The sequence below is a fragment of the Hemitrygon akajei genome, chromosome 22 (genome assembly GCF_048418815.1).
Source record: "Hemitrygon akajei chromosome 22, sHemAka1.3, whole genome shotgun sequence".
In the NCBI taxonomy this organism is placed as follows: Eukaryota; Metazoa; Chordata; class Chondrichthyes; order Myliobatiformes; family Dasyatidae; genus Hemitrygon; species Hemitrygon akajei.
Window position 1 is genome coordinate 43,456,328 of NC_133145.1, and position 13,124 is coordinate 43,469,451.

Genomic DNA, 13,124 nt, shown 5'->3' on the forward strand with positions numbered 1-13,124 from the left:
AAAAAAAACTATAAAGGCACCATTGTATTTGAATAATAGGTTTCTCCAATTTAGAATTCACTTTCTGTTGCACCACTCACACGACTCTTCCTTAGGCTAAATACCAGGGTATCCATCTCCTGACAAAAACCCTGGATTCTGTGTTTTTCTTACAGGTAAACTTAAATTTCTCTCATGTCTCTCAAGATTATTCTGCCTAGTCTTACATCCAATGAAACTATCTCCAATAATCCCTCACGGTGCCTTACTAGTACGTAAATCATAAGCACCCTTCCACTGCATTTTATTGACTTAATTGATTTATTCAATAGTTCTTAGTTATTTTTTGCCTTTACATAATCCATTTTCAATTTCACCCTAATTAAATTGCACTAGAGATGTTTTCTGGGTAAAACTGTGGCAATCACAAAATTGGACCAGGTAGATCTGGCATGATTTGCATTGGCACACACATGGTAGCATAGTGGTAAGCACAATGCTTTACAGTACAGGCGACCCGGGTTCATTTCCCACCACTCTCTGGATGGAGTTTTTGTGTTCTCCTAGTGACTACATGGGTTTCCTCCAGGAGCTCCGGTTTCTTCCCACAGTCCAAAGACCCACCGGTTGGTAGGTTAATTGCTCATTGTACATTGTCCTGTGATAAGGCTCGGACTAAACTGTGGGATGGCTGTGTGGTGCGGCTCAAGGGGCCAGAATTAATAAATAGATAAATCTTTTCTCAGGGTCAAAAGGGCATTTCATGATGTCACCTGTCATGTATCAGATACTGAAGCCAGTCAGAGTAGAGAGGTCATTGAAGAACCTCTATAGAATTCAATAGTTGACATGGGCATGATGAGCAGAAGGGCCTGTTTCTGGGCAATTTCACTCTGTGATTCTCATTGTACGTGCTTGCTGTTTTTCCACACAACTTAAAAGGGACACTCTCAAAGTGCCTAACATTGTAAGATCTGACAGGGCATCTTCAGAACTGACTGCCGGCTGCTTAGACACCTCCCAACGTCCACAGAGTCTGCTACAGCCACAAGGTACTTGATTTTTGCAAGGAAAATGCTAGGAACTCTCTACTACAGGAGGTGTTGTCTTGGCCACTGTTTGCCAGTCATGGTGGTCTGGGCCATCAGCACAGGAGCAAGCACATCTCCAACAGCAATGAGCATACACCCTGATGAATCTTCAGAGAACCTGCTTCTACTTGCACCTCTCTGATGACCATTGCATTTATAGACTTGGGTTCCCTGTGATTGTTAGGGGAAGTCTTGTGGAATGACCTAACCCTACAATCTCCCCTGCTCTTTCCATAGCAGGAAAATCCCTGTTGACTCTCAACTTGGGTGCCACAGGATGTTTCAGAGTGACTGTAGCAGCTTTCTGCATTTCCTAATTTGCTGCTCACTGCTGCATCAGGGAGATCACTTAGGCAGTAAACTCCTAAGGAGCCAATTTCACCTACTTTGAGTGAACTGGAATTTGGCAGCATTACCAGATTCCCATGAGCATGGGAAGCCACTAATTGCATCTCTGTGTCCATAAGAACAACACTCAATAAACAGTTCCATTGCATAAACAGGAAAGGTTTCCATTTCCTCACTGTATAGGTGGTAGTCAATCATGAGAAAGATTTCGCAATGATGAATGCACGTTCTTTGCCCTTAGCCTTGTTGAATATTTTCGGCAGCCTGCACTTCCTGGAATGATGATCTACTGCAATACACATTATCCTCTTCTTCCCTGGCTCCTTATGCCTGCACCCTCCAATTATAACAGGAGTGTGCAGATGCAAGAGCCACGCGAATAACAGAACATGGTGGGAGAAGCTATAGGTTTCTTAAAGATGATGTGTTGCAGTCTGCATTGCTCCAGGAATGCCTTGCAGTGCACAGTAACCAGATGTGGAGTTTTTATCATCATGTGCTGCATGTTACATAATCCTGCCTATCAAAGTCAGCAGTTGGTTGTCAGCTGAAAAGAGCAAACAGACTCAGAGCTTAAGGCTATGAGGCAGAGCCTCAGCAGGAGCAGGAGAAAGAGGAAGGAGTCAGCTGGAAGGGAAATGTCTTTACTCAGCATCAGCACTCTTATTTCTCAGGCAATGGAGGAATCAATAGCTGCATAGGATACAAATATTCACTAATAAATTAATAATTTCACAAATAATCTTTATAAAAACTTTACCAAACCAGATAATCCTCTCCACATTACAATCTTTAAGACACCAATAAAGAGTTGTGTAAGTCCAGATAATAAAGAACATTCTCATCCTCCCATGTTTAGAACACCAAAATAATGTGCAGTCCAATTTCTGGGCAAGTATTCTGCTCCTTGTTTACCCATAGTTGACTTGACATCTCAACTTTCTAAGGTCATCCTTCCACTCCTGCTTCACACCTTCATTTTCCCACAAATAAAAGACCATTCTCCCATTCTGTTTCCACAACTCAGAAGGCATAAAGGAGTTTGTGGAGTGGATTAATGAAAGCAGAATTATTTGTGAATAATAGCTTCAAGAAAATTTTTCATTGGTTTTTAAACAGGCAAATAGAATATTCTCACATGGCGGAGTGAGATCAAGCCTTGAGGACGGACACTTGTCTCAAGACCATCCTGGACCAAGGGAGAATACAAAATTATTTTGAAGGTCAATTAGCAGAACAAATGAACACACCTTCAAACATTAATTGAACGCAAGTAAATAACCAGTAGTCTGATGTTCATCACCAGTACTATGAAAGTACGTCTGGAAGAATGTACAGGAGCCTCAGGACACACACCACCAGGTTTAGGAACAATTATTACCCCTCAACCATCAGGCTCTTAAACCAAAGAGGATAACTTCACTCAACTTCACTTGCCCCATCACTGAAATGTTCCCACAACCTATGGATTCACTTTCAAGGACTCTTCACCTCATGTTCACAATATTTATTGCTTATTTACTTTCTTTTTCTTTTTGTTTCCTTTTGCACATTGGTTCACGTCCTGTTGATACAGTCTTTCATTGATTGTATTGTGGTTATTGGAGCTATTCAGTGATGCACCATCAATAACTCACTCTGAGACGTAAAAGTGAGGTATCGGCTTTTATTGACGGATAGAAGGAACAAGCAGTGAGTGACCACCATACTACATCCTGGAGACTGAGACCGGGCTCAGACCTCCATCACCTTTATACAGGGGTCTGTGGGAGGAGCCACAGGAGCAGTCATCAGGGGGCGTGTGTAGTTCACATTCAGTATGCCTGCAAAAATGAATCTTAGGATTATATATGGTGACATATATGTACTTTGATAAGAAATTTGTTTTGAACTTTGAAGTAATATTCATAACCTGATTTCATACAGTCCATCTGTTTCTCAACGAGTTAAAACTAGCTTTGGTAAAGTAAATGAATAGTCAAATCAAGCCACCAGTTTTAAACAGTGATACAAAGCAAGGGAGCCTAAAGTGAGAAATTATAAAATGATAATGGCCTTGATGTGTCTTAAGTACCACTCGGTGTTAAACCTGACTAGATATTCATGCTTCTTCACTTTATTTGGTAGAGATTCCCTTGATTTGCAAAGAAAGACAGGTGGTGAGTTCAAAGCCAGCTTGCTCTGCTATGGCAAAAGCTTTCAACTTTATTTTCTTCCACTTCCATGTCTCCTTGATAACTTTCTGAGTTGCTCTCCAGATCGTGCAGAATTCTTACCTGTACACGGCCAGTGAATTATACACTAATGCTAAATCACCATGCATGGATTCTAAACCACATTTCTGCTTTACAGTTCTGCCATGCTTTGCTACCTTCTATGCTGCAACAGTCTCTATAAATCCCATTTCGAGGCATCCACCTTTTCATTCTATTTGAGCAGTTCTTGTCCTTTACTTCAACCATCAGTTGATAATTCTGGAAATTTCTGAATGAACTTTGATATCTTGTCATATGTCTTTTTAAAAATAATCTTCACAAGCCCCAGGAATTCTGTGATATCGCTTTAGACATCTCCTGTAACAAATTCCTGTTTGCTGCTCATCTCAGTAGCCTTATTCACTATACCCATTTCTTTAAGTAGCAATGACATTGACTCTGCATTAATTTCAAAAATGTTGTCTGTTGTATCTCCTATGATTAATTAACTTTAAGATTATTTATGTTTTTCTACAAGACTTAATCATTCCTTGTTTAACAACTTGCTCAGAATAACCCTTCCTCTCCAAGACCTTGACCCAGAAAATTGGAAGTCATATACAAAATGTTTCAGTACCAGTGATCAAGAAATAAAACCCTGAGTCCTACCAGAAGAGAGGAAGATGATATGCCAGGAGAAAATTGTTTCCTATGTCATAGTTTGAAGCAACAAAGCTGAAAAGCAACAGATTAATTTACAGTGAATAAAACAAAATTCCCACTTGAACCAACCTATGTGAAAAAGAGCTGAAATATGATCAATGCAATATAAATCTATTTTAGAATGTGACAAAAAAGAAATAACAATTGAACATAGAGAATAGCTTAGAAATTGTGATTCCATGTATTTCATAACGTAGAAAACACCAACATTTATGCGAAGCATTAGAGAAGGTAATGATTCAATATCTGTAATCCCTTCTGAAAATCAGTGAAAAGCCAACAAATTTATGAAACACTGTATACCTCAGAAATTGAACTATTGGGAGGTGACCTTCAGTCCTCCTTTGATGTAATCACTCATGCATTATTATCCCCAAGTTTTCTTTATGCTTCCAGCAGCATGATCATTAAACCCTCAGTTTTACCAGATCAGTCAGTTCTCTATTCATTGTACACTCCACCCTTTGTTGCAAGTGAAACATTGGAATGTGTATATGCAAAAAGCTGTCATACTGAATTGATCTGAAAATACCACCTTTGCTTTCGCTTAGTTTGAAGACTTTGATGAGTAAATTCATATTTACTCATCCATACTTAACGTTTGCTTCTATTGACTTTTGTAAGTCAATAGAAATGAATGGCAACAAACAATTGTTGAACGATATCCTACATACATTTCATACTGATGCATCTTCCCTCTTAACTTGAAGTGTTTTGGAGTCTTCAGCTGGGTACATGTGGTGGATACTTTGCACACATTCCTTCACAGCATCCTCCAAGTGCTAACATTATTCCTGACCACTGGATAAAACTATTGGCATCATTCATGAAGCTGCATCAGAATGACTTTTCCTTATGCTGGAACATTGACTTAGTGCCCTTAAGGAACCAACCTTATGCATGCCTGAATCTTATCTCAACATGGTAAAAAGCTGTTGCATTGTGACTATAGAACTGACCACATGTTCTGGCAATAATCAAATATTTTCTGCCATTAATGTCTTACAAGGAAATGAAGCAACTGGCAACCAAATTGTAACACCTATACTTAAATTGAAATCACATGCATTCAATGTAAATGCCAATCTGTTCAATTTCGCTAAGTGTGGTGAAGGTATACTTTAGCATTCACCAAACATATCGTGCAGATATGTGGCCAGGTCTGCAGTTCAAAGTTCTGGTTATATGATTAATTGTGAAACTTTGCCACTCTATAGACAGTCACTAAACTTTGTCTCATTGTGAGGATGATTTCCCTGTTTTGGCATCGTTATTGATATCTTATAATCTCTATATATCCTGTGGGTACTCTAAATCTTCACTTCAGGAATGAATGGAGCAGCCTGATCAGAATACTCAACTGGTTCAGTGATACTTGCTTCCAGTAGTCTCTTAAGCTCATTTCCAACCTTGTTTTCCACTCGCAGATACAGGTTTGTAGCCTCACCTGAAGGAGAATACTTGGATTCCAACCTTAAACAATTCAGCTTCATCATAGGTTACCCCACAGTACTTGTCAAGTACAGTTTCTTCATGCTCTTGTTCTTTCTCAAGTTTATCTTTATCTTTTCAAGTCAGTTCTAGCCTATTCAATTTGACCTCATCCTGGAACAATTAAAAAAGAGAGCTTTATTTCACTTTCACTGCCTCTTACCCTAAATAACTCCATACATCTGTATCACCCATCTTACTGCAAGTATAAAGGAAGGTGAAAGACGCCTTTAGTCTCATGCATCACCTGACCAATGTTATTTAACTTCCAGCTCTCACATCACTGATTCTGAAGCACCAATGTCAATTGCTATTTACATTGTCTTTCCTTCAATCCAGTCAAGCATATGGAAAGTTTCTGATGAGTTCCAGTTTGATGTAGGTAGTTTCTACAATTTATCAAGGCCACCACGTTATTCGTCAAATCTGTATGTTCACCACTCTACTGTTATTCTCATTAAGCATTACACTATGTGATTGCTCATTTTTGTCACAGTTTTGCTGTTCAGCAAACTGTTGACAAATATTCTTTCATATCTCAATTATTGCACACAGACTGTGTGTGCCCACACACACTGCCTGTCAGCCTTGTACTGCCACATCGATCGGACTTCACTTTTTCCAGAAAGTTAACATTGAGACTTTGCTGGGCAACGTTGTAAATACCGTGTATTCTTGGCAGTATCCTTCATTGCCTAGGCAATATCAACTAACTGCTTGAAACTGCATTTTTTTTTCTCATTGAGCAGTCTCCATGGAGGGCACACATCCACAAGCTGTGCACTCCCTCAACTCCCTCACTCCAGATTTGCCCCACTCACAGTGGTTCTCCTGGATGTCCATTCAGGTTTTTAAATTTATATTGTTGCACCACAGAACAGGGATTTTGAGATATTATTGATATTCAGTTGTCTGCAGATGTCTTATTTCATGGCTTGGCTGGAGCCAAAGTTTTTTAATCAACTCGAATATCCTAGTACTTAGGGATGTGAACAAATTGTTTGACCCCTTTCGTTCTACAACATTATTTACAAGTTTCACCCTTTCTACATACAATCCAAGCTTTAACTGAACTATTGGAAAAAATCCCAAATAACTTCTGTATCATGTTGACATAAGGTTTGTCTTAAACCCAACCCAGGCTTGATATCTCATGAAAGGCAAGCATCACTTCTTTCTCTAATCATCTTAGATCTTTCTTGATTCTCTCATTGGTTATCTAAATGGCATCATTCAGCACTAGCAAACATCAAATAGAAGACACTGACAGTCCAACGGTTTCCACTTCATGCTGCTGTGTGGGTGCCATTATCTCATGCCAGGTTCAACCACAAGAGGGAGTTGAACAGTGGAATCATTGCCTATTATTTCTTAAAATCATCTTCAGTGTGTTATGGAACAACACATGGAGGGTGTTTAATTGGTGAGGCTATACTCTGTGCTGTCCCCACATTTAGGTTATAAATGAGGTAAAACTGAGACCTTCGTAATATTTTGCAACTTTAATCATTTGGCTCCCACTTTCACTACTTTCTGAGGAGGCTGAGAAAGTTCGATCATGCACATCTATACTCACGTCATTCTACAGAAGTACAGTAGAGAGCATCCTAACAAGTTGAATTACTGCATGGAACGGAAACTGTATTGCAGCAGAGAGGAAGGCTCTGCAACTGGTAGTCAAAACTGCCCAATGCATCACCGGCATCAGTCGACTCACTAGCAAGGACATATATACAGAAAGATGCCTGGAAAAGTGTCAGTAATGTCATGAAGGATCCCACTCTCCCAGCTCATTGATGTTTCCCCACTCCTGTCAGGACTGAGGCTATGTAGCATCTATGTCAGGACCACCAGACTCAAAATCAGGTGCTTTCCCCAAGCAGCAAGACTGATCAATACCTCCACCCACGACCACCACCATTTTGTCACTTCCTGTCAGTCACCTAATGTACACTCTTGTACCTAACAACACTTTATGGACATAAAATCAATCTATCTATATAAGCTATCTTAAGTATTTATATTTAATTGTGCTCTTTATCTTATTGTGTATTTTTTGTCCTACAGTAGATCCAGAATAACTATTGTTTTATTCTCCTTACATTTGTGTAATGGAAATGACATTAAACAATCTTGAACCTTGAATCTTGAATTTTGTCATGCTTGATGTGACATTCTTCAAGTTACTTTCCTGCTCTGTATTATATCTGTAGCATAAGTGGCAAAAACATTTTTTTTTTAAAGATAGCTTACCTTCTGGAAGCAATTAAACTTAAACTTTAGATGTAAGATCTATGTGAGCTGTCATGTGGTTGCAAAGGGCTTTATAGGATCCTGTGTACAAAAGCCTTGGCAGTCCAATGACATTTGAAACACAATTGAACCACAACACTTGGCTTTTTTAAGAGTGCAAAAAATTAAGATCTCATTCTCAATTAATGATGACATCTTTACCAAATAATATTTTTTAGTTAGAATATCTTTTTAACACACATTAAGAATGAGTTTTTAATCTATTTTTAATCAGGACTGCGAGGCTAGGCACAGCTCAAATGCCATCTATAAATTTGTTGATGATACAACTATTGTTGGCAAAATTTCAAAAGGTGATAAGAGGGAGTACAGCAGCAAAATATATCAGCTGGTTGAGTGGTTTTGCAGCAACAACCTTGCACTGAACATCAATAAGACCAGAGAACTGATTGTGGACTTAATAAAGGGAAAGACATGGGAACACACAGTAGTCCTCATTGGGAGATCAGAAGTTGAAAGAGCAAGCAATTTCAAGTTTCTGGGTGTCAATATCTCTGATGATCTATCTTCGGCCCAACATATTGATGCAGCTACAAAAAAGGCACATTGGCGTCTATATTTCATTGGGAGTTTGAGGAGGTTTGCTATGTTATCAAAGACACACTCAAGTTTTAACTGATGTACCATGGAGAGCATTCTAACTGGTTGCATCACCGTCTGGTAAGGGTGGTGTGGAGAGGGTGGGGAGGATTACTGCACAGGATCGAAAGAAGAGCTACAGAAAGTTGTGAACTCAGCTCCATTGTAAGCACCAGCCTCCACAGTATCCAGGACATCTTCGAGAAGTGAAGCCTCAAAAAAGTGGCATCTGTCATTAAGGACACTCACCCCACCCATCACCTAGGACATGCCCTCTTCTCATTGCCATCATCAGAAAGGAGGTACAGGAGCCTGAAAGCACCATACTCAACAATTCAGGAACAGCATCTTCCCCTGTGCATTAGATTTCTGAATGGACATTGAACCCATGAACACTACCTCACTATTTTGTTACTTACATTTTTATACTGCTTATTTAATTTAATTATTTAATATATACTTACTGTAATTTGTGTTTTTTTCTCTATTATTATGTATTGCATTGTGCTGCTGCCTCAAAGGCAACAAACTTTACAACATTTGCCAGTGATTTTAAACTTGACTCTGATTCCTAATGATTGTAGGAATACAGAAATGGATCTTATTTGACTAAACTCATTGATTTCCCTGAGGAGTCAGATGTCAGATAAGAGATAGGACAAAGGTAAATTAGTATACTTCATATATGGTGGGCTCTAGTTAAGCCGGACACACTGGGGCCACTACATTTTGGCCTAATTAAGTGGCTACCCCAATTAGCAGAAGTTTCAAGGAAATATTTTAAAATGTATAAAAAGACAAGTAATGTTTAACAGAGCAGCAAATTATTTATTTACATAACAATACAGAAAAAAAAATTGGAAATCTACCAGTACTACTACAGTACTATAAAACTGTGAATCAGTTCCTAATAGTTATTGACAGTGGAACTCATCCAATGTACACAGCCGTGTTCTTTTGATTGACTGTAAATGACCAGGATCAGCACAACTGTCTAGTCTAGATAACGAGTTACCTTCATTCAATGCTTTCAATGATTTTACCCTCCGAATCTTCATTTTCGTTGTATCATTCAAGATGATTGTTGATACCTTCAAATTCTTTGTAGTTCCTAACTCATTGAAGTAGTGAAATTGTTTAGTTTTCACTGCCAGTGGTTTCTGGCATCACTAAGTCTGAATACTTGAAATCACAGTGAGCAAAACAGATCAGAATTGTCTTAACGCTTATTTCTCACCAACTATCAGTGCCAAAAATCTCTGCTTTTTGCATACAAACATATACAACTGATGCTGTTTAAAAACTGCTCTCTCTAAGCATAGTGTAGATGCTAACAGCTACACATGTGCATGCAACTGACGCTAGTTAGAAACTGTTCGGCAACCGTCTCCGGTCCTAATTAAGTGTCCTAAATAAACGAAGGGAATCCCAGCTCTTTTCTTAATTAGCTTTTGTTCTCTAAGAGTTGTTCCAAGTAAGTATCTTTTCAAATAACAAATGGCCTGATTAACCAGAATCCTCTGTAAACTCAGTGGTCACTTTATTAGGAACGCCACTGAGTATACACTTGTGGTCTTCTGCTGCTGTAGAAGACACTTCAAGATTTGACATGTTGTGCAATCAGAGATTCTCTGCTGCTCACAACTATTGTAATGCATAGCTCTTTGAGTTACTGTCACCCTGTCACCTTCCTGTCAGCTTGAACCTGTTTGGCCGTTCTCCTCTGACCTCTCTCATTAACAAGGTGTTCTTTTTCCCCCACAGAACTGCCACTCCCTGGTTGTTTTTTGCACTGCTTCATGCAGACTGTAGAATGAAGATACCTAGAGATCAGCAGCTTTTGAGATTCTCAACCCCCCCCCCCCCCCGCCAATCTGGCACCAATAATCACTTCACAGTCAAAGTCACTTAGATCACATTTTTTCCCCATTCTAATGTTTGGTCTGAACAACATTTGAAAGTTTTGCATTTTTTAATGCATTGAGTTGCTACCACATGATTGGCTGATTGGATATTTGCATTAATGAGCAGGTGTTCAGGTGTACCTAATAAAGTGGCCTTCGAGTATATCTAGCCTTCCTAAAGCCTTTAATAACAGACTGTGGAATTAGAGTACAAACAGCAGACTGTATAGTTAACTTGTTGAAAAAAGAGCCAGCAGAGAGTTAAAATAGATGGTACCTATTCCAGAGTAGCAAAAGTGAAAAGTGTTTCCGGTTGCTTGTCACTTTAATTTTCTGTCACTGACCCATCCCAATCCGATTATGATCTATTCATCTGATCTCATCTACATCATTCCAAAAAAAGCCCAAACCAAACTTAAAGAACAGCACCTTAACTTCTGTTTGGGTACAAACTAACCTTCCAGATTAGTATCAAATGCATCTATTTCAGGTAAAAAATAATTCTGTGTTTGTATCACAATTGGATGGTTCCATTGTAAGGTTATCTATAAGTATTATCAATTCATTTTTTCTCTCTCCACAGGCATTCTCTAGTCTGCTGGGCCTTCCTGGTATATCCCCATTAGTTTCACAGCTTTTTTGTCCCTTTGTTTGTTCTTTTCACCTCTCCCTCTGTGTCAGTGATCTATTAACCACTGAAATTACCTGTAACCCTGACTTCAGCCTATCACAGATATTCCCTTGGACCAATCCATCCTTCCTGCAACAGGAGGGAGATTGCAAATTTGGCTGAGTGGTGTCATAACAACAACCTCTCACTCAATATCAGCAAGACCAAGGAACTAATGGTGGACTTCAAGGGAGGTCCATTAGGCAGTGCTCATCGGAGGTTCAGAGGCGGAGCAGGTCAGTAACTTTAAATTTCCTGGGTCTCGCTATCTCAGATGGCCTGTCCTGGGCCCCTCATGTAAATATAATTGAAAAGAAAGCACGATGGCACCTCTACTTCCGCAGGAGACTGCAGTGATTCAGCATGTCATCAAAAAACTTTGGCAAACCTCTATAGATGTGTGGTGAAAAGTGTGCTGACTGGCTGCATTATGGCCTGGTATGGGAACACCAATGCCTTTGAGCTGAAAACCCTACAAAAGGTGATGGTCTTGGCCCAGAACATTATGGGTAAAACCCTCCCAACTCTTGATTACTTTGACATAAAATGTTGCCATAAAAGAACAGCATCCATCAGCAAAGATCCTCGCCTCCCAGGCCATATTCTTTTCTTGCTACTGTTATTAGGTAGAAAGTACAAGTGCTTCAGGACTCATACCACCAGGTTCAGAACAGTTACTACCCCTCAACCATCAGTTTCTTGAACAAAAGAGGATAATTTCACTCATCTATTGAGAAGTTCCCATAACCAATGTTTATGGTCTCTTATTCTTGTTATTTCATGCTCTTGTTATTTATTGCTATTTATTTATATTTGCATTTCAACAGTTCATTGTCTTTTATGCTCTTGCTCTTTCACTGATCCCGTTTACAGTTATTATTCTATAGATTTGTTGGGTATGCCTGCATGAGAAAGAATCTCACTGTTGTATGTGGTGACATTGACATACGCTGCTAATAAAGTTTACTTTGATCTTAATGCCAACCTCTTCACTCATCTATTGTGATGACTGGTCTTGACTTGAAATGTTAACTCTGTTTCTCTTTCCCTAGTTACTGCCTGACTTGCAAAGTGTTTTGATAATTTTCTTCAATCTTCAGTGTTGACCTTTATGATAGAAATTTTTACTCCCATATTAGTAGCTCTTGTCCAGTCAAAGAGAAGGCTTTTTAAAAAAAATCAGTAATTTGATGACAACTATTTCAAATCAGATGGGTCCAAGTATTAAAGGTGTAAAAATACATGAGTATGAAAAAAAATTAATTGAATTAAGCTTGAATAGGAATTCTAGTTCAAATGCCAATGGCAACAAGGACTGATAGAGCAGGAGCAGGCTATGTTTGAGAAAAAATTAACTAAGAAAAATACAATGTTCACTGAGAGAAGGGGGAAATGGAGTGGTTCAGGCTTTTCAAAGGAGAGTGTTTATTTTCATAGAATGAGTTGGATCTCTTGTGAACAGAAGTCTGTTCCCTTTATTTTCTGTCACTGTGTGTTTGAATAACCTAGTACTGACAGTTGAATTCAATCATGATAAATTGCTTACTTGGGAGCACTAAGGATGTTCTCTATGTTGCATGTCAACTGAATACACTCAGAAATCAAAACCACTTTGCACTGACCAAATTTCTTTTCATATTGTTTGCAAAGGCATAATTTACAAAATCAAATGCCTGGTTAAAATTTTGCCAAACAAGTTTCTAAGTTCCATCATTTTCTATTTTTATTACAGTTTCCCACAGCATCTAAAGATAATACAAAGATACAACTGCGAACATCGACGGAAGCTGTTCAACTCTGCAGATTATTTTCTGCTTTCACGTTCACACAA